Below are 12,987 nucleotides of genomic sequence, written 5' to 3' on the forward strand. Positions count from 1 at the left end.
TTAATGCTTTGTTGGCCCTGAGTGTGATGAGGTCCGTGGAGAACTATCAATCGGCTCGCTCTCAGGATAAGATTCAGGGCCAGAGTCACCCTGCAAATGTTCATCTTCCTTCTTGGGAAGAAAAGAATGGTGAAATAACCTGGGGCCTGGAGAATCCCAGGGACGGGGGAGCCTGGTGGGCTACCGTCTATGTGGTCGCACAGAGTCAGACACGACTGAAGTGACTTAGCAGCAGCAGCAGCACAAAATATAAGATCCTCAGTGTCCCGTCAAGATGGACATTTGGATGATATTTAGAGACTGGGTAAGACGTGAAAGTTTTATCTGCGGGCCTGCGAAGGGAGGTGGTAACAGAACTGGCGGAGCTCACAAACCGGAGGGACGAATATGGAGGCCGTACTGACGGCATGTGCGGCCAAGAGCCATTCCTAAGGGTTCATTAGTGTGTTGGTGTGGGTTTTATATCCTCTTCCTTAGAGGAGGCAGCATAGCCTGCTAGTCAAGATTATGGATGGTGGAGTCACCCAGTTCTGAGTACAAATCCACACACTGTACCAGGCGTTCAGCCTCAGACACACCAAACCACAACCTCATCTTTAAAATGAAGATCCCAATAGAAATTCACATCTCAAGCATTCACTGTGAGAGGTAAATATGTTACCACATCGAAAGTTCTCAGTATAGCACCTAGTACACACCCACCCCTCAACATACATGACACAGAAATGTACCTGAGGTGGAGGAATGTGTGTTTACTATTCTTGTTGTTTAGCTGCTAAATCGTGTGTGACTGTCTTGCGACTCCATGGACTATAGCCCACCAGGCTTCTCCAGGGGATCTTCCCACTTGATCTTCGCGTCAGGTGGCCAAAGTATTGGAGTTTCAGCTTCAGCATCAGTCCTTCCAATGAATATTCAGGACTAATTTCCTTTAGTATGAACTGATTGGATCTTCTTGTAGTCCAAGGGACTCTCAAGAGTCTTCTCCAACACCACAGTTCAAAACCAGCAATTCTTCAGTGCTCAGCTTTCTTTATAGTCCAACTATCACATCCATACATGACTACTGGAAAAAACACAGCTTTGGCTAGACGGACCTTTGTTGGTAAAGTAATGTCTCTGCTTTTTAATACGCTGTCTAGGTTGGTCATAGCTTTTCTTCCAAGGAACAAGTGTCTTTTAATTTAATGGCTGCAGTCACCATCTGTAGTGATTTTGGAGCCCCAAAAATAAAGTCTCTCACTAGGGGAATGGGTGAGACCAAAAGCAAAAGCCTTGCACACCAGATACCTCCTCACTGCAGCCCCCGCCCCCCACCCAGATCTCAGTGCCCATTCTTGAAGGACTCTACTGAGAGAGTAATCCTGACTTGTAAGCAACCATTGGCCCTGGACAGAAGCTCAGGGCTTAAGAGTGACCTGGGGACAGGAAGAACTCTGCCACCAGTAAAATAACTGCTGGAGATTTCTGGTCCTATATATATATACCTTTGCAAGTAGGAGTCCCAATGGAGAGAGCATCCCCCTTTGGAGAAGGACATTCTGAAGTGTCGTCCTCAGTCTGGTTGCATGTAGAAGGCCGGGCAGCAGGACCTTCAGGAACTTAACTCTAACCCATCCATCTCTTCTAGTTGCTCAGACTAGGCCGGCTTGTTGACAACACGTGGCTGTCTTCTCAGAATCGCTTGTAGTGGAACATGCAGAGAGCAAAAGGGGGAGGCCACGGTGGTGGCTGGCGAACTTTGAGCCAGTCCTTCTGGTGTGAGGATTTTTTTCACATGTTTAGAAGGAAGAGGAGAGGAATTGTGAGAAAGTGCACACAGACATTCAATAAAAAGACAACACAGGAAAAAATGTTAATGACAAAGGTGTGGGAAACAACTGCAAAAGCAATAGAATCAGGAAAGAGAAATGAAACACGCGACAAAAGCATAGGGGAAGCAGGAGTGACTGAGAAGACACGTAGACGCGAATAAAACACAGACTAGAGGCACCAAAGAGCTTGAGGGAGTTTGAAGAAAAGCCTGGAGGAATCAGATATCCCCATGTAGTTAGTTCTCCAGAGAAACAGCCAGTAAAACAGACACATGAAGAGATTTGTTATAGGAACTGGCTTCTGTGTTGTGGAGGCTGAAAAGTCTCACCATCTGCTGTGCGCAAGCTGGAGAACCAGGAAAGCCTGACTGTAATTCAGTCTGAGTCCAAAGGCTTGACAGGGACCTCTGGTGGAAGTCCCAGAGAAGTCCCAGAGTCTGGAGGCCTGAGAACCAAGAGCTCCAGCATTCAAGGGCAGGAGGAGCTGGACGTCCCAGCTCAAGAAGACAGAGTCCGCCTACCTCCACCATTTCGTTCCCTTCAGGCCCCCACTTGGCTGATGCCTGCCCACACTGCTGAAGATGATCCCTTTACTCAGTCTCCTGAATCAAACGCTAATCTCTTCCAGATACCCACTCACAGACGCACCTAGAAATCATGTCTGGGCATGCCTTAGCCCAATCAAATTGGCATATAAAATTAACCTTCACATCCTTCTGTTATATTTTTGCTTGTACATTTTGTTATATATCCCTCAGGCACTGGAGGGACTAACATGGAATCGAGAGTCTGATTTCATCAACAAAATCTAATTCAAACTACCAAGCACAAAAGCAGAAACAAGGGCCTTGTGTTAAGTTATAGTACATCTTATAGACCATAAAGAAAGCTGAGCACCGAGAATTGATGCTTTTGAACTGTGGTGTTGGAGAAGACTCTTGAGAGTCCCTTGGACTGCAAGGAGATCCAACCAGTCAATCCTACAGGAGATCAGTCCTGGGTGTTCATTGGAAGGACTGATGCTGAAGCTGAAAATCCAACACTTTGGCCACCTCATGTGAAGAGCTGACTCGTTGGAAAAGACCCTGATGCTGGGAGGGATTGAAGGCGGGAGGAGGAGGGGACGACAGAGGATGGGATGGCTGGATGGCATCACTGACTCTATGCACATGAGTTTGAGTAAACTCTGGGAGCTGGTGATGGACAGGGAGGCCTGGCATGCTGCAGTCCATGGGGTCGCAAAGAGTCGGACACGACTGAGCAACTGAACTCTCACATAATGGATCTGGGGCAGGAATGGAGCTTGGCCCACAAGGCTGGAAACAGAGTCTGGAGAGCTGTTGGGATCTCATCTCTGCTTCTCTAAATGCACTTTCTTCTCTCTCACTCTGCAGGCTGGTTCCTCTACTTTACAAGAACACCTGGTGGGACAACTGAGTTACCCGCCTGCATAGAGCTCATGTTCCTGGGGGATCTCTTTGGCCTGACTTAGGCCAGATAAGCAAGCACAACACAGGATGGCCGCAGACACCTCCTTCGTGGCTACCCAGCCTTCTGCAGCTTTGGCACTTGGGAGCTCTAGGGTATCAGTGGTGTGGCCGCTTTATTCTGGGCACATGACTGTCCCGTCTACAATGATCCGCCTCCCTCATTCTCTACTCCCAGACTCTGCATGGTTGTTCCTTCACTATCTTACAGTATACTGCGTTTCACATCTATGTGTTTATTGTACTTCCCCTGCGAGGATGTAAACTCCATAAGGACAGAGGTGGTTTTTTGTTTGTTTGTTTCCTGTTTACTATTTTGTCCCTAGAGAAGACCATGGTTCCCAGCATGTATTAATAGAATATCTGTGGAAGGAAGAGAGGGAAGGAGGAGGGAAGACAAGCTGAAATTCAATGTAGTGATCCTTCAGGAGTAGAGCTAGGACTGGAATTAGAGGAGAAAAAGAAGGGCAGGTTGAGAACAAGCTGTAAGACAAGATTATTATAATCAGCAAGACTTCGAGCCAATGGTAACCACTTCCTGACACAATATTGAGACAGAGGCCGTGTGAAAGGGGAGGAGCTGGTTCTAGAACTGGACTTATCCTGCGTCCCATAGAGGTCCTGACCCCACACAAGGCAGGCACCTTGCAAACTCTATGAGACATGAGAAAACTGAGGAGAGAGGTTGAGCTGTTAGACTGTGGTCACCAAGCCATGAGAGGTGGAGTTTATTAGCAGCCAGGCTCCCTGGGACCAGAAAGCCCGTGCTTGCCAGGGAGACGAGCCCAGTAATCTTATACTGTCACTGTATGGTTTGTGCGTGTGTGCTATGCTGCTTCAGTCATGTCCGACTCTGTGATCCTATGGACTGTACACTCTGTCCGTGGGATTCTCCAGGCAAGAATACTGGGGTGGGTTGCCATGCCGTCTTCCAGGGGATCTTCCCCACTCAGGGATCGAACCTGTATCTCTTACGTCTCCTGCATTGGCAAGTGGATTCTTTACCATTAGCGCCATCTGGGAAGCCCTCTGTATGTAATTTGTATCATTTGCACTCAGTTATAGTACCTGCTTGAAGGGAAATGCTCACAACATCAGGTTAAATAGTCTATTAAACGAACGTTCCTTTATGAATAGTGAAGGTGGCTCAGACAGTAAAGAATCCGCCTGCAACACAGGAGACAAGGGTTCCATCCTGGGTCTGGAAGACCCCCTGGAGAAGGGAATGGCAATGCACTCCAGTATTGTTGCCTGGAGAATCCCATGGACAGAGGAACCTAGTGGGCTATAGTCCATGGAGTTGCAAAGAGTCAGACACGACTGAGTGACTAACACTTTCATTTATGAATAGTAAATACTACAAATTATGTGTCTTCCCAGGTGGCTCAGCAGTAAAAAAAAAAAAAAAAAAAAAAAAATCTGCCTGCAATGCAGGATACCTGGTTCAATCCCTGGGTCAGGAAGATGCCCTGGAGATGGGAATGGGTACCCACTCCAGTATTCTTGCCTAGAAAACCCCATGGACAGAGGAGCCTGGCTGGCTACAGTCCAGGAGGTCACAGAGTCTGACACAATTGAGCAATTGACAACAACAAACACTACAAATTACTATTTTCATTGTTTGCTAATTGAGGCCCCGAATATATTTGAGAATATTGTCATAAGAAGGTAAACAGCACATCTATAATCTTATTCATCAAACATTTTACTTGATTATGACAAAAATGAAGTTTATCATCCTTATTTGAATCAATGGGATCAAAAATTAAAGAATGCTTTGTATGTTTTAGGTGTAAATACCTATATAAACACATATGTATGTGTATAACATTGATAAAACCTTATATAAGTTTCAACATTACTAATCACCTGATGAAAAAGTGCCAAAACTTGTCATCTCATCAGAACCACATTCCTTGGCAGTCCTAGGGTAGGATTATGAATTCAATTTGTAAAATAACTCACTGTCATTGAAGAGGAATCTTAATGAGTAGGAAAATTGGACTGAGTGCAGTATGAAAAGGAAGAGCTATTCATTTAACAAATGTATACTGAGTATCTGCTAAATGCAAAATGCTGTTGAAGTATTAGGTTGGTGCAAAAATAATTGTGGTTTTGTGTTGTTGAAATCTGCCGCTTGATGTTGGAATACATTCTTAAAGAAATGTGGTTATTTTATACATCATTTTAATGCACATTTCTTGCTTTATGTTTTTTGCTAATGAATTATTACTTGCTGTTTATATTTATTTTAAACTATAGAAGTTATGTTAAACAAAAAGCAAATTCAAGCGATTTTTTTATTCGACTTCAAAATGGGTTGTAAAGTCGCAGAGACAACTCGCAGCATCATCAACACATTTGGCCCAGGAACTGCTAGCAAATGTACAGTGTAATGGTGATTGAAGAAGTGGTGATTCATGGTACTCTGCAACAATTCAAGAAGTTTTCTGCAGGAGACAAGAACCATGAAGGTGAGGGGCGTATCTGCCAACCAGCAGAAGTTGGCAACAACCAATCGAGAGCCATCACTGAAGCTGACCCTCTTAAAGCTACATGAGAAAGTCACCAAAGAACTCAGTGTCATCCATTTTATGGTCATTCTGCATTTGAAGCAAATTGGAAAGTTAAAAAAAGCTCAATAAGTGGATGCCTCATGAGCTGACTCCCCCCCCAAAAAAAACCAAAGCGGTCATTTTGAAGTGTCTTCTCTTATTCTATTGCAACCATGAACCATTTCTTGATTGGATTGTGATGTGCAACAAAAAGTGGATTTTATATGACAACCGGTGATGTCATCATATATGACATCAGCTCAATGATTGGGCCAAGAAGAAGCTCCAGTACACTTCCCAAAGCCAAACTTACACCAAAAAAGAGTCATTGTTACTGTTTGGTGGTCTGCTGCCAGTCTGATCCACTGCAGCTTTCTGAATCCCATTAAATCTGAGAAGTATGTTCAGCAAATCAGTGAGAAGCACTGAAAACTGCAATGCCTGCAGCTGGTATTGGTCAACAGAATGGGCCCAATTCTTCTCCATGATAATGCCTGACCATACATCGCCCAACCAGCGCTTCAAAGGATGAACAAATTAGGCTATGAAGTTTTACCTCAATTCAGTTCAGTTCAGTCACACAGTCGTGTCCAACTCTTTGCGACCCCATAGACTGCAGGCCTCCCTGTCCTTCACCAATTCTCGGAGCTTGCTCAAACTCATGTCCATTGAGTCAGTAAGGCTGTCTAACCATCTCATCCTCTGTCATCCCCTTCTCCTCCTGCCCTCAATCTTTCCCAGCATCAGGGTCTTTTCCAATGAGTCAGCTCTTCGCATCAGGTGGCCAAAGTATTGGAGTTTCAGCTTCAACATCAATCCTTCCAATGAACACCCAGGGCTGATCTCCTTTAGGATGGGCTGTTTGGATCTCCTTGCAGTCCAAGGCATTCTCAAGAGTCTTCTCCAACACCACAATTCAAAAGCATCATTTTTTGGCACTCTGCTTTCTTTGTGGTCCTCATCCACTATATTTACCTGACCTCTTGCCAACCGAGTACCACTTCTTCAAGCATCTCGAAAACTTTTTTTCAGAGAAAACACTTCCACAAACAGCAGGAGGCAGAAAATGCTTTCTAAGACTTCATCGAATCCTGAAACACAGGTTTTTATCCTTCAGGAATAAACAAACTTATTTCTCATTGGTGAAAATATGTTGGTTGCAATGGTTCCTATTTTGATTAGTAAAGATGTGTTTGAGCCTAGTTAAAATGATTTAAAATTCACGGTTCAAAATTGCAATTACTTTTGTACCAACCTAATAGCTAGGCCATGAAAGCAATGCAACGTCCATCAACAGATGAATGGATAAAGAAGTTGTGGCATATATGTAAAATGGAATATTACTCACCGTAAAAAGGAACCAATCTGAGTCAGTTCTAGTGAGGTGGATGAACCCGGAGCCTATTATACAGAGTGAAGTTAAGTCCCACGAACAGGGAAGCCTGGCGTGCTTCAGGCCATGGCGTCACAAAGAGTCAGATACAACTCAGCCACCGAACTGAACTGCATAAGAAGAAAAATAAATTTCATACAATAACACATATAGGTGGAATCTAGAAAAACGGTACTGATGAACCTATTTGCAGGGCAGGAATAGAGACACAGGCATAGAGAACAGATTTCTGGGCACAGCAGGGGAAGGAGAGGGAGGGACAAATCGAGAGAGAATCACTGAAACATATATATTACCGTATGTAAAACAGCTCATGGGAAGTTGCTGTATAACACTGGGAGCTCATCTTTGTGCCCTGTAACAACCCAGAGGGGTGGGATGGGATCAGAAGAGAGAGGGAGGCTCAAGAGGGAGGGGGCATGTGTATACTTATGGCTGATTCACCTGTTGTATGGCAGAAACCAGCACAACAGTTGTAAAGCAATTATCCTCCAATTTAAAAAAATTTTAAATACTGTTGAATGCTAGAAATTCAAGTCCAAATAGTCATATTTCCTTGCCTAGAGGAACTTAGAGTTTAGCAAAAAGGAATATTATGGGCAACCTTCAGTGCTGAACTTTTTTTGTATGATTCCATTTATATGAAACGCCTACTACAGACAAATATATAGAGACAGAAAGTAGGGTAATGGTAGCCTACAGCCGGGGAAATAGAAGGACGGTGAGTCACTGCTAAAAAATACGGGCTTTCTTTTGGGAGTAGTGAAAATATTACAAAATTGACTGTGGTGATAGTTTCACAGCGCTGTGAAGACAATAAAAGCGGTTGAATTGCACACTTTAAATGGGTGAGTTGTATTACATGTGAATAAGATTGTTAACAAAAAACCAACATAACCGAACATTTATTTTCTCCCATTTTCTGTGGACCAGGAGTCTAGGCATGGCTTAATTGTATCCTCTGCTTGAAAATAAAAAAAGTGAAAGTGAAATCGCTCAGTTGTATCCAGCTCTTTGTGGACCCCGTGCACCAGGCTCCTCCGTCCATGGGATTCTCCAGGCAAGAGTACCGGAGTGGGTCACCATTTCCTTCTCCAGGGGATCATCCCGAACCAGGGATCAAACACAGGTCTCCCACCTTGCAGGCAGACGCTTTACCCTCTGAGGCACCAGGGAAGCTTTAGCATTAAAGCTTAGTCCTTTGCTTAGGATCTCACAAAGCTGCTGTAAAGGTGTTAGGCAGGGCTGTGATCTTCTCTCTCAGTGCTCAACTTTAAATGAAATTCTAAAGGGCTAATAGGTTTTTCATGCAGCAAGTGTAATTTCTTTCTATAATATCAAGCCACAGTTTCAATAAAGTGCTTTCTCTCGTGGCTCTACAGATTTGCTGGGTTCAGGGGTTCAGTGGGTGGTTCTCCCCTGAGATCTCCCCACAGTGGTGGTCAGCAGTCTTCGGGCAGCACGTGCGTGCTCAGTCACTGAGTCGTGTCTGACTCTTTTGAGACCCCATGGCTGTAACCTGCCAGGCCACCCTGTCCTTGGGATTTCCCAGGCAAGAATAATGGAGTGGGTTGTCATTTCTTTCTCCGGGGGAATCTTCCCAAGCCAGGGATCAACCCCGTGTCTCCTGCATGGCAGGCAAATTTATTTTTTTTTTACCAGTAAGTCATTAAGGAAGCCATGGTACTCTGCTACAATTACAAAAAAAAAGATATCCTGAGAAAAAGTGCTCTTTGATAAAACAAATAGGAAAAAGGATAAGGGGGCAGTGATCAAAAAGCTCAGTTGGGCTTGATATCCAAGATGCGGGAGGCGAGCTGGGCCAGGCACTAAAACACCTACACGTGGCTTTCCACGCAGCTTTGACTTGGGCTTTTCACGCACAGCCTGGGTGCTCATTGGAAGGACTGATGCTGAAGCTGAAACTCCAATACTTTGGCCACCTGATGCAAAGAGCTGACTCATTGGAAAAGACCCTGATGCTGGGAGGGATTGGGGACAGGAGGAGAAGGGGACGACAGAGGATGAGATGGCTGGATGGCATCACTGACTCGATGGACATGAGTTTGGGTGAGCTCCGTGAGTTGGTGATGGACAGGGAAGCCTGGCGTGCTGCAGTCCATGGGATCGCAAAGAGTCAGACACAAGTGAGCGACTGAACTGAACTGAACTGATGGCGGCTCTAAGAGGAAACACAGAGAGAGGGAATGCAAAAGCAGCTACGATAAATCAAGAACAACTAAGGGCTGCACCAGGAACCATGAGCACAGCGTTACTTCCGCTGTACTTCATAAGTAAAAGCAGTCACGGGACCTACCCAAACTTAGGAACATAGAGAAATAAACTCTCTGGACGAGGGACATCACGACCACATTGCAGAAGATGATGTGGGATTAGAGTTATGGAACGCATCATCTGCCAAGGAGAGAAAAGCCATTGTTTTGAGCAATGCTTCGTTTCAAATTGCTGTAACCAAGCATTAAAACTTTCAAATGCAGTAAATCATCATATCTATCTGGCAAGCAAGGTTATTCCCGTCTGCACTTTCCTAAGGGAAAGAAAGAAATGCCACATATGGGGAAAGAATGCCGCTCTAACGCTGAGTCCAGTACTAGTTCGGCTCTAACAGACACCCCCCACACCCCATGTAGCACAGAAACACATGTTTAATATCCAGGGCAAGGTAATAAATCCAAACAGTCTTCAGTGATAATAGATCGAAACGCTTATCTATGAGTGTCATGTCCTTTCAGCTCTTCATCAATTCAAGCAGACAATCTAGTGAAATTATCTATATGATACTGTTAAGTGTTTTAGGCTGCATAAAAGCTTATAACCCAGAAACCATGTCTTCCTGGAATTTACAACTTATGCCAAAGGGCAGGAAAATATTGTCCCTTCTTCATGATTCGTCTCAGCAGCAGTTGGTGTGTCCTTTGTTATTGTGTGTTTTTCTCTTTTGGCTCTTTCCCCCCCACAAATGGCTACCAGAATAAATTGCACAAAATTCAGAATTCATTTTTCATCAGCTGCCTTTTAACCTACATTAATTAGAAATGATTTCAAGCATCTCTTGTTTACCCATCAGTGGAGATTGTTGTAAAAGTCTCAGCATGATTCTGTAGCACTGCATGAGAAAGAGAAATATGAATAATTTCCACCAAAAAATTAACATAAATTCATTTTTTAAACTGTCAGCAACTCTTCATGTTTGAATATGGTCATTAGATAGGCTTGGGAAACTCCAAAATATTCTCCCAATGCTTAAAAATGTCTGTGCCTCTGCGTATTTTAGTCTTCTTAAAAAGACAGTTTACCTAAGTGGGGTCTCAGCAAATCCCAGATGGTAAATACACAGGTTCTGGCACGCCAGGAAGAACAACAAAGGTACTCAGTTCAGTTGCTCAGTCGTGTCTGACTCTTCATTACCCTATGGATGCAGCATGCCAGGCCTCCCTGTCCATCACCAACTCCCAGAACTTACTCAAACTCATGTCCATCAAGTCAGTGATGCCATCCAACTATCTCATTCTCTGTCATCCCCTTCTCCTCCCACCTCCAATCTTTCCCAGTATCAGGGTCTTTTCCAATGAGTCAGTTCTTCGCCTCAGGTGGCCAAAGTATAGGAGTTTCAGTTTCAGCATCAGTCCTTTCAATGAATATTCAGGACTGATCTCCTTTAAAAGGGACTAGTTGGATCTCCTTGCAGTCCAAGGGATTCTCAAGAGTCTTCTCCAACACCACAGATCAAAAGCATCAATTCTTTGGCGCTCACCTTTCTTCCTAGTCCAACTCTCAGATCCATACATGACTACTGGAAAAACCATAGCCTTGACTAGACAGACATTTTTTGGCAAAGTGATGTGTCTGCTTTGCCATATGCTGTCTAGGTTGGTCATAACTTTTCTTCCAAGGAGTAAGTGTCTTTTAATTTCATGGCTGCAGTCACCATCTGCAGTGACAAAGGTATTAGAAAGCCGCAGTTTTTCCTGACAAGATCTTCCTCCTGTCTCACTTTCTGGTTCAATAGAGAGGCAGGTTTCCTTCATATCACATTCTCCATGAGAAAAGATTCAGTCCTTTCCAGCTCCCAACCCCAGCGTGCACCTTGCTGCCACTCATCAATAGGGACAGTCCCGATGGTCCCCAGCTTCTCTGAATGATGAGGCTACAGAGTCGCAGGAGGCTGGTTCACTGGAGAGCACTTTGACTTGACTGTGGACACATGTTGTGAGGGTAGGTCAGTGAATTCTGCAAGTGGGCTCAGGTGGCTCAATGAAGGTTTACTTCCCTGAGCTGCCTTTGACCTCAATTTAAGCAATTTATTTATAGTTGGAACCATGTCAGTTTAACCTGAACTTAACGTGAATTGAACAAGCCAATTGACAATGCAGTGATCACCAACTATGAAGCCCATTGTTTTACAGGAAAAAAGATGCATAAGTCTTTTGGAAGAACTGGATAGGGACCAAGGTGGTGGTGGATGTGTGGGAAGAAATTTTCAGAAACAAAGATAAACGGTTTGTGTTTTAGAGGAATAAATAGGTCAATGTTCCAGACACTCCATTTCATTAATCAAGTTGGCAATAGTATCAACAAACTCAATTGCTAGTAAATGATTATCTGATTAAAATGGCAAGAAGAATATGCCCAAGTAGGTAGAATAAAGATTTAAAATACTCCCAAGGCATTCTTTTCTGATGGTATCAGTAGTATGTTGGGGAGCATTTTGCCAGAAAAAAAAAAAATCTCAAGGATGTGCTTATTCTTCACAGATTATACACTCCCTTGTTCTCTTGTAAATTACACTGATCTACTAAAAATAAATAAATAAACTATATGTTCAGGGATCATTTCTATAGTTCATTACTGGAGAAGTTTCTCTGAACATGTAGAGCACCAGAAACCATGAGAAGGAGATGCAGCGTTCTCTCCTGAGTGTGAAGCTGGCTCGGTGTTGCTTCTGCAGCTGCCGTCAGCCACCGATGATCGTTCTTCTCTTCCTTTTGGAGAGTAAGAGGGGGAGAGTGTAGTCTGAGTGGTTAAAAAAAAAATACTAAACAGACCTCCGATATCCTTGTTCATGCTACTAAAAATAGACTTCCTAAGATTGTATGGTTTTTCCAGTAGTCACATATGTATGAGAGAGTTGGACTATAAAGAAAGCTGAGTGCTGAAGAATTGATGGTTTTGAACTGTGGTGTTGGAGAAGACTTTTGAGAATCCCTTGGACTGCAAGGCAATCCAACCAGTCCATCCTAAAGGAAATCAGTCCTGAATATTCATTAGAAAGACTGATGTTGAAGCTGAAACTCCAATACTTTGGCCACCTGATGAGAAGAACTGACTCATTGAAAAAGACCCTGATGATGGGAAAGATTGAGGGCAGGAGGAGAAGGGGACAACAGAGAATGAGATGGTTGGATGGCATCACCAACGCGATGGACATGGGTTTGGGTGGGTTCTGGGAACTGGTGATATACAGGGAGGCCTGGCCTGCTGCGGTTCATGGGGTTGAAAAGAGTCAGACACGACTGAGTGACTGAAGATTGTATTGCGTTACATTATCGATGAATTTTGTTGTACCATTCCCAAACATTTAGGGTAGATAATAAAATTACTAAATGAAAATTAGACGCAACTTGCTCAAATCTCGGATAAGGAAGAAGTGTTCTTTTCACTCTACCCAGGGAGTAAGAAAGTGACCAAGAGAGGCATTAAGCCCACCCTCTCGCTCC

At 44.0% G+C, this 12,987-nt stretch overlaps 1 non-coding gene across 1 annotated transcript; it reads left to right on the forward strand.

Moving 5' to 3' along the window:
* Nucleotides 1-12,075: 12,075 nt before the first annotated feature.
* Nucleotides 12,076-12,292, forward strand: LOC138086737 (small nucleolar RNA U3). The gene has a single exon (XR_011145437.1). It is a non-coding gene; the product is annotated as a small nucleolar RNA U3 (small nucleolar RNA).
* The last annotated feature ends 695 nt before the right edge of the window (nucleotides 12,293-12,987 follow it).

Source organism: Capricornis sumatraensis, chromosome 9, assembly GCF_032405125.1.
Source record: "Capricornis sumatraensis isolate serow.1 chromosome 9, serow.2, whole genome shotgun sequence".
Lineage (NCBI taxonomy): Eukaryota > Metazoa > Chordata > Mammalia > Artiodactyla > Bovidae > Capricornis > Capricornis sumatraensis.